This window comes from Tursiops truncatus, chromosome 3 (assembly GCF_011762595.2).
Source record: "Tursiops truncatus isolate mTurTru1 chromosome 3, mTurTru1.mat.Y, whole genome shotgun sequence".
In the NCBI taxonomy this organism is placed as follows: domain Eukaryota; kingdom Metazoa; phylum Chordata; class Mammalia; order Artiodactyla; family Delphinidae; genus Tursiops; species Tursiops truncatus.
The window spans coordinates 86,102,807-86,112,608 of record NC_047036.1 but is presented as its reverse complement, the minus strand read 5'-3'; positions in this window follow the sequence as shown (position 1 = coordinate 86,112,608).

The window sequence follows — 9,802 nt, the reverse complement described above, 5'->3', positions numbered from 1 at the left end:
ACATATCGAGTTTTGGTGAGCATCTCACTAACTCTGCATCTCAACCTTATATAACTACCAAGGGGTTCAGGAGGGAAAGAAAATAAGCCCTGTTTGTTTCCCTAAATACCCAAAAGAACTTATGCTGCCATATTCTTAAATAATTTCCTGGTTTTTATAGTACAGTTTTGAGATTTAACAAAAGTCAGTGGACAGGAAAAGACAGGAAGTTAAGGATCCGTATATTTTCCTCACTTGTCCCAAGTAACAACAGATTCAATCTGGCTCTAATATTATTGTATATTTGGGTGAGAAATCACTGTGTAATTCAAATAATCCTTGACTTAAAATTCTAAAAATCTGAGATGAAATCTAGTTTTCTGATTTCTAGCTACATGACATTATTTATCTTAACATGTCAAGTTATTTAACACTTCAACTTCAGTTTCCTTTTCTGTAAAACAAGAGTATAAAATCTACTTTATAGGTTTGATGTGGGCTTTGAATGAGATTATTATTTTGGAAATGCAATGCAAAACATAAACATAACATTACTAGTTCTCTATTGCCCTTTCTTTTTTAATAAGACCTGTGGTCAGTGTAATTAGGGAACTTTGTGTCAGATGTATCTGATCAGTTCCTAGATCAGCCACTTACTAACTGAGCTCTTCTAACCTGTTTCAATTTTTTTCATTTGTAGTATAGAATATTATAATATAAATCGTAGCAGGGTTGAAAATATTGAAGTGAGAATAGGGGACATTTTAGGCTCTGCCATTTATTTGCCCGTAATTATCACAACTGTCCCTAAAAAGTTTGTGTTATCAGAGACAGAAAACAAATTTCACACAGTCACACAAAGGTAAAAGGCAGTATTCAACAGCAAGTCTTTCTAGCATCAAAGTCCCTTTCTGTTTTTTCACACTGCCACCTATTGTTGAGGCACCTAGAAGCCACCCCAATTTGTGCCTCTCGGTAACTTCATTGCTATGGGTAAGTTTCTCTGGACTTCTCTGTCCTCATCTGTAAAATAAGAAGCTGTATTAAATCATTATTTGCAATCTGGATTCATTTGAGGTCATGGGTTTCTCCAACCTTCTCAGAAACAACTTTGTGGGAAACTGAGGCAAACTGGAAAGTTCTACCTCTTCAGCTACCTCAAAAAGACCAGCTTTTCTATTATATTTTAAAATTTTCTTGTCTACATATTTAAGATTTCATTTGGGCAAAATACTCCATTGTTAAAAACAAGCTTGAAAACCACAATATTAGATATTCTCTAAGGATCTATTCATTCTAAAGTATTTAATTCTAATTAAATATATTTAAGGGCCTGGATTAGTCATAAGGTCAGAATAAACAATGGATAAGTCAGCAAATGAATATTTAGCCCTAGAAATATTTCCCTGGAATATGTGCTGAATATGAGTAGATGAATAAAGCAAATTTTGGGACAATTTCTTACATTGCTATTTATGATAAAATTAAGTTCTTTGGTCAAAAAAGTAAAAATGAAGGTTAAACTATCTGAGTATGTCTATGAGAGTAACAGACAGCTTATTCAGTGACTATATTAATAAATATATTAGCCAGAAGAAGGGTCAGAATAAACAAGTACAAAACAGATGTTCCAGGAGTACATACAAACCAAGAGAAATGGGATAGAGCCTTAAGAAGCATAATCAAATGTTCACCAAAACCAGTCCTGATCACTCAAGGACAGATGTCTGATGTAGCCAGAAGGGCAGGAGTACATCTCTAGAGACCTTGAGAGTTAGAGCTAGAATTTGAAGGCTGTAAGCAAAGATACGGATATTTCATCACATCTTCTGGTTCATTCACTCATTCAGTGATTCACTCAACATACATTTATTAAGGATGATATAGAAAATGAGTAACTGGTGGAAAAGTTTTTGAATAGTCAAATTGACTTTCTGAGACTGTAATTTACAATATGAAAGTAATGGTTCTCAGGAAAGGACAGAATTCACCTAAAATAGATTAAAGATAATGTGTGGAGAAAGATTCAATAACGTAATGAGAGAAATTTAAAACAACACTGGTGTGTATGAAGCAGGGAGAGGAAGGCATGTCTAGTAAATCAATAAAACCAGATGCTATGGGGAAGAAGCTATGTTATTCTTTTATTCTGTCCATCTCCACTACTAATACCATAGGCATATTCTCTACCCTGGAGTTTTAAAATTGCCCTTTTAACTGGCCTCTGTGCTTCTATTCAATCCATGACTGTTCCTTGCCCACAAAGCAACCATAATACTCTTTTTAAAACCAAACAGATTATATCTTGCCCCTGCTGTAAATCTCCAATGACATATTTTACTACATAGTACATACTATACTACAAAGATCCTCTACAAATAGGCCCTGCTCTCTCCATCCTCACCTTGTGCCATTGTCCCCTGTCCATCAGTACTGACCCAAGGGCTTTTGTTGATTTCTCAAACACCTCAGATCAATCCAACCTTAAGATTTTTGTACCAGCTATTCCAACTGAGTTGAATTCTATTTCCTGTGATCCTTCTATGGAAAGTTCATTCTATGGAGAATTTATTCTAACCTAAGCTTACTTATAATTCTCTCAGAATATATTGCTGACCATCAAATCTTAAGTAATCCCTCAGACACTTAGTGTTTAATCACTCTAGCTTTATGCTGGATCTGTGAAATTATAGTTTGTATCTCTCATTCAGTCACTATATGCACTATGTCTAGTTGTTACCTGGTACATATTAGGTTCTCTCTCTCTCTCTCTCCCTCTCTCTCTCTCTCTCTCTCTCTCTCTCTCTCTCTCTCTCTCTATATATATATATATATATATAAAGCATAAAAGTCAATTGTGAAGGTTATTCCCAGTCCAGAATAACAGAGTGTCAGAAACAATACCTGTGGTTTAAGATTGCTATTACAGGTTCATAGAATATGCAAAATAAGCAATGCTTATCTAAAATTTTCATGTAAACTATGTTACCTTACAATTGTTACCGAGACTGGGTGAGAGAGTGCTTTATCTGAGGAACATCAATGAAAGGACATTTCACATTAGTTAGAGATCTAATACAGAATTAAGGAAAGGGGAAAAAATGTAATGCATTTACATTACATTGATTACATTGTAATCATATTAGATACATTTTCATTTAGTCATCAAAACAACCCTGGAATATTTTCAAATATTTGTATCCCTGTTTATCAAATACTGGAACTGAGACTCAAAACAAGGGACAAAACTAATGACATATAGTTAATGATAGAGGTATTATATAATTCATGTTCATCTAATTCAAAATGAATTTCCATCAAACCAGATTAGAAATATCTTTGTAAATGTATTTAAAAAAAAAAAAAAAACCTCTTCCTTAAAATCAAGATCTTAATTAGAAGCCCAATATGTAAAGGGGCTTTTCCTATGGCTTCCATGGAGAGCTGAATTTCCCCTTCTGAGCTGCTCACGTGTTTCCTTTGTATATTTTCATATGTTCATGCAGCTTTAATCAAATCTTAAAGGCTTAGATGTCAGTCTGTCTTCTAAAAGTCATTCTGCCTCTATGGTCTCTGTAGGTTCTATATTGATTAATTGGCTTCTCCCAAATTTACTTAGAGGAAGAGCATAGGGACAAGGATATTGTTGAGAAGAAGAGATTTGTTTCGTAGCTGTATTTTCTCATGCTCAGTTGGAATACTTTTAGGTGATCTGATGGAAGTGGTGCTACATGCCTACTAATTAATTTTGTAGTTAACTTCCAGTTAACATTATAAATGTAAAGTAATTACAACCTCCACATGTGGATCAAATAGTCACATACATACATACATATATGAATACATACATGCATGCATGCACCAATAGTCCATTCTCCTTTCCCCAATTTATGTTCCCCAATTATTACCATAATTTATTTTTTTTGAAATTGCCACTTACTGAATCAAATAGAAAATTGGAGAGTAAGGAATATTTCCCTCCTGTAACAATCAAGAGGAATGCAGGCTGCAGAGAAGCACATGACATGGGCAGGCTGTAGAGAAGCACCTGTCATGCACAAAGTTAGGGTGTAGTTGCCCCTTTATTCCCTGACTAGGGAAATTAAGACATTGGAACCTAGCAGTAACCTGAAAGGTTGTACTGGTAAGAGAATGACAGCTCATGTAGAGGGTCATGTGCCAGGCTGAGTTGAATGTCCCTGCTATCATGGTGCAAAGTTTTGCCTCTTCACAGCTATTCTCCTTCTTGTTCACAGACCTTCCAGACCTCATAATTTTCTGGCCATTTGCTAGCCATGGAGCACCATTTATGTCACAGGCATAAATCTCAAGGATATACCTTTTCCTTGCCTCTACCTAGGGTTTATATTTTTCCCAATTAAACCCTCCAAATCCCCCCCAAATTATCTGATTATAACACTTTTCCCAAAAAGCAGCTACTTGCATAACTTTCTAACAACAGCACAAGCATCTAGAAAATGTAGAGCTGTCTCTTACATCTTAATGATAACTTATCTCTCAACTGTGACCAATGGGAATTTCTGGTTCTTCTCTCATTTAAGTGTTGGGAAAAACATACTTTCTGGAGAGATACCACAGGGCCCTTTTCCTTTAATAAATTTTTTGTAGTCTTATATAGTTAATTCTAATGCTAAATCCTACCCCATCCCTAAATTCCTTCCTCAGGAGCTGGACAGGGATGCCATCTTTCATCTGGAGCTTCATGATTCTGCTTCAAGGATAGGTCACCAAAGTGCTCACCCTACACACAGAGCAGCATTTCATTATTTCAGTGCTATTTCTCCCAGGCACTCCAGAATATCTGGAAGTGAGATTCATACCTAGCAATTTTGCCTTCCCTACTGTTGATAAGACTATAAATTGGTGCTGTTAATTCTTACACATGGACTTTTTTTTTCATGGTCCTTCCAGTTATAAATGGCAAAAGCAGTGATCATCCTTGTACCATAGTCATTTTTAAATACCATTATACTATACTATTTTACTTTTAAAAATATTTTTAATATTTTATTACACTCTTAACACATTTTATTACACCATACCATTTTGCCTGTACTTTTTCATCTATTTTCTATCTCATGCATTGTACTGGAAAGTCATTCAGAGAAAGAACAGTTTTTACATTGAACATTGTATATTGATATATCCTAAACACCTTGAATATTTCTGAGCCTCTAGTTTTTCCTCAGAGATTAAAAAAATAATGATTTTTTAAATGAATGGAAGGAGCATATATTGATGTTTAGACAACAGTGAATAATAACAATGGCTGACTAGATAGAAACTTATCCTTAAGTTCTACTGCACACTGAGAGAAGATCCTGAGCATGTTGCTTTCCTCACTCAGCACAGAGCAGTGATTGCTTTGCCATTGTGATTCCAAACAAATTTCAAGAATTCAAGACTGTGTTGTAATAGCGGGTATTGATATAGGCATGTAGCAAAAATTGTTTCTGTTGGTAGCACTGACCCTCCTTTCTACGAAATAGGGTATAGTTTTCATTGTTTACCAGTTGTTCTATTTAGTAGGTTCTTCCTTTTGTGTTCCTTAGATTTGGCTAATGCACCATTATCCAGAAGTTAGAGGAAAACCACACCTGGCTATAGCTTGGGAAGTCATGCCTGGATATTTCATATAGATAGGAGATAATAGCTGTTATTTATAAAATGCTTCCTCTGCCCAGAACTAGGAGATTTTGTTTATATGATAAAACACTTTTACTGGTACAGAGACTGAGGGCGAGGGAAGTTAAATAGTATCCAAAGTAGGAAGTTAAATTGTATACAAAGTAGCACAACTGAGACCACGTGAGCTCTCATAGACAGAATAATTAAAAGCTGCAATTCAAATTCATGTCATTTTCATTTTTTCATAAATTTATCTTTATTAATTTTAGACACTTTAGTTAATCATAAATGTGTAAATAAATTCTGAGAATTCTATAATACTCAAAGCTCAATACTATGCATTTCCCACATTTGTTTTCCATCCAAAGAAGATTTCCTCGACTGATTCTTTGCTACTTTAGTGTTTAAATATTCTTTTTTTACTTGGCTTCCAGTCTGCCCATATACTTTTTTTTGTTGAAATATAGTTGATTTACAATATTATATTTATTTTAGGGGTACAGCATAGTGATTCAGTATTTTTACGTATTATACTCCATTAAATGTTATTACAAGATAATGGCTATAATTCCCTATGCTATGCAATATATCTTTATTGCTTATCTATTTTATACATAGTAGTTTGTATCTCTTAATCTCATACCCATAACTTGCCCCTTCACCCTTCCGTCTCCCCTCTGGTAACCACTAGTTTGTTTTCTATATCTGTGAGTCTGTTTCTGTTTTGCTATATACATTTGTTTGTATTTTTTTTGGATTTCACACATAAGTGATATCATACAGTGGTTTTCTTACTCTGTCTGACTTATTTCACTAGGCATAATATTGTCTAGGTCCATCCATGTTGCTGCAAAGGCAGAATTTCATTCTTTTTTATGGCTAAGTAATATTCCATTGTATGTATATACCACATCTTCTTTATCCATTCCTCTGTTGATGGACATTTGGATTACTTCTATATCTTGGCTATTGTAAATAGTGTTGCTATGAACATTGGAATGCATGTCTTTTCAAATTAGTGTTTTCATTTTTTTCTGGATATATACCCAGGAGTAGAATGCTGGATCATATGGTAGTTCTATTTTTAATTTTTTTAGGAACCTCCATACTGTTGTCCATAGTGCTGCACAAGTTTAGTTTCCTACCAACAGTGTACAAGGGTTCTCTTTTCTCCACATCCTCTCCAATGTTTGTTATTTGTAGACTTTTTAATGATAGCCATTCTGTCAGGTGTGAGCTGATATCTCACCATTGCTTTGATAAATATTCCTCATTAAGATGGAGGAAATTGTTGTCATCTTAATCATATTGCCTCAAGACTTCAAAAAGCATCTAGAAAGGTATCAGATTGCATGTGTAGAGAATGATAGTGGATAAACCACACAGATCACTCAGACTTTTATCTAAAGAAGTAACCACCAATTTGGAGAGTACCATGCTGTTACTAATAATGAATAACGATTATTAAATCATAGGGCATGCAAAGATTATAATCAACATTATAAAAAACATTCAAAAGTCAACTGGATAGAAAGATTTCATTTTAGTATTGAGTTTTGCTTCTCTGTTTTTCAGTAGAGTCCTCTTTCTAAACCATTGCAGGATGCAAAACAAGATGTCTATTTAAAAACTCATATGCTGTGTTTTGCATGTTCAAATATAAGTTTTCTGGATATTGTATAGTTGCTATGCCACAGGCTTAACAATAAAAATTTAGTACTGGAAAAAAGTACAAATAGAAAGAGTAAAATTGTCTGTCTTTTCAGAGTATACTAAATTGTTCTTAAGGTAGCTTTCAGACTCTGATGCACTATTTATTTTTAGTCAAGATTATTGAACCATTTAGTAATGAATCCAGTATGTAAGCATACAGATATAGATCAGTATTTCCCAAAGTTCTTTGACCATGAATCAGCTTTATGGTCTAGTAGTTTGAGAAAATACCAGAAGTCCATGAGATGTAACATATACTAGGATTAAAAAGGTGACAAAATATAGCTCTGTAAATAAATTAACTGGAGAAATTATAAAAATATGGTCATATGCTTTTTATTATATAAGAAAAAGATAAGAGAATAATATCGACTTTGTATTAAATATTGTGTATTATCCCTTTGTACAATTTAACAAATTTATACTGAAATTGCGTGAGATAAATGATATCATCAGATAGATCAGAGGTCAGCAAATGTTTTCTGAAATGGGCCAGATAGTAAATATAATAAACTCTGGGAGCTATGCAAGTCGCTATCATAACTACTCAACTCTGCCATGTAGGGCAAAAGTAGCCACACACAATATGGAAGCAAATGGGTGTAGCTGGATTCTGATAAAATTGCATTTTCAAAAGCAGAAAACAGGCCTTATTTGGCCCAAGGACCATAGCTGGCCAATTCATGGACCTAGATTATTAACTAGGTTGTAGATGATGCAATGGTTAAATACTATATGGTGTTCATACATCAGTGCAAGGAAACAACAAGCAGAGCATTTGTTCAACAAGGAACTAATGGTGCATTCTTTGATACGGTGTATATTTTCTTAAAGGCAGATTAAATACGTAAAAGTTAGAATAATTTTATAGGTATATATGATATTTTACCTGTGACTTAAAATATATTTTAGCTAAAAATAATTATATAGCAATTTACTTCTTTTTTTCTTTCTCCCTCCTTCCCTCCCCCTCCCTCCCCCTCCCTCCCATCCTTCTTTCCTCCTTTCTTTTTCCTTTATTTGCATTTATTTTCTTTACTTTCAGTTATTTTTCTTTTTAAAACCTTTTATTAGCATCTTGCAGAATGAAATTATTTTCCAAATACAGTTTAGGAAATTCTTCTGGAGATGAATCAGGACAATAGTGCATCTTGTTTTATATAATCATAGATGCGTCTTTTTCTTTTCAGTGGCTGTATTCTACAGATAAATATCTGAATTCCCCATTTGCCATTGCTGACATAAATTATTTCTTAATATATTGGTCAATGTAGCATACTAGTAGAAATAACTCAGTCCTGATATAGAAAACTAAAGTTCTTCAAAAATGTGATATTAAAAAAATTAAAAGATTCAGTTAGTAAAAACAGCAGTTTCTTACAACCACTAAATAACTACTATCCTTGATCATTTTCTATGTTCTATATGTTCAAAGAAGTTTGGAAAATTTGCCTCTACCGTGTTCTGACACAATACTGGAGTGTAGTCTTGAGCAATCCCAAACTGATTCAACATGTTTGTGATTTGGTGTTATTTGAAGTCCTTTCCTCACCTAGGATTTATCAGTAACAGAACAGCAGCAAGGCAAAAACCCCTTTAGGTGAATCTCCTGTATTTTTACCATTCGGTAAATGAAGCTATTTAGGTTAAGATGTTGGGAAATGGAATACAGGAAACCTCCAGAAACTGGACAGAAAGAAAGAAAACAAAGCAAACAAAACAACTCCATAATAGTCCTTTCATCACCCAGGAAACCAATCTTTCTTCATGACAAAATACCATAGCATCAAATTAGACTTCTTTTTTATTTGGTTTATAAAGGAATTGATCAAAGAATTATGAGTCATCTACTCAGTTGTGATGTTTTAACAAAGCAGGGAGACAAATAGAGAACATGTAGTACGGTTATAGCAAACCTAGAAATGCAATCTTTTCCAATGCTTTGTTACTCAAAAAAAGCTCGAAACCATCTAGAGCCGAATTATTTCTTCATTAGACAGAAAATAAAACACTACGAACTTCTGAAGCAAGGAGGTTCATAAAATTAGTTAGTAAACAAGTGAGTAAAATAAGTGATTGACCTAAGTGCCAATTTGGGCCTATATTTTGCTTTAATTTAGCACCTTTTCTTTTTCTTTTATATTTACTGGATTATTACTATATTGTATATCTATCTCTCTATCTATCTTAGATACACACATATATATATACATATGCATCTATATATGTGTATGTATGTGTATATATATATATATGTATATATATATATATATATATATATATATATATATCCTTTAAAAAATAAAAATAATGTGTTTCTTGAATCACTTCTGGAAAGTGATTTTCCCCAGAGTTCTTTCTTCTCCTTCTGAATTATGGATATTTTTAATTCCAATAATCATTCAAGCTGGAAAACTTTAAATCTACTCCTCTTCAAATTCTGTCCTATCCCAACCAATGA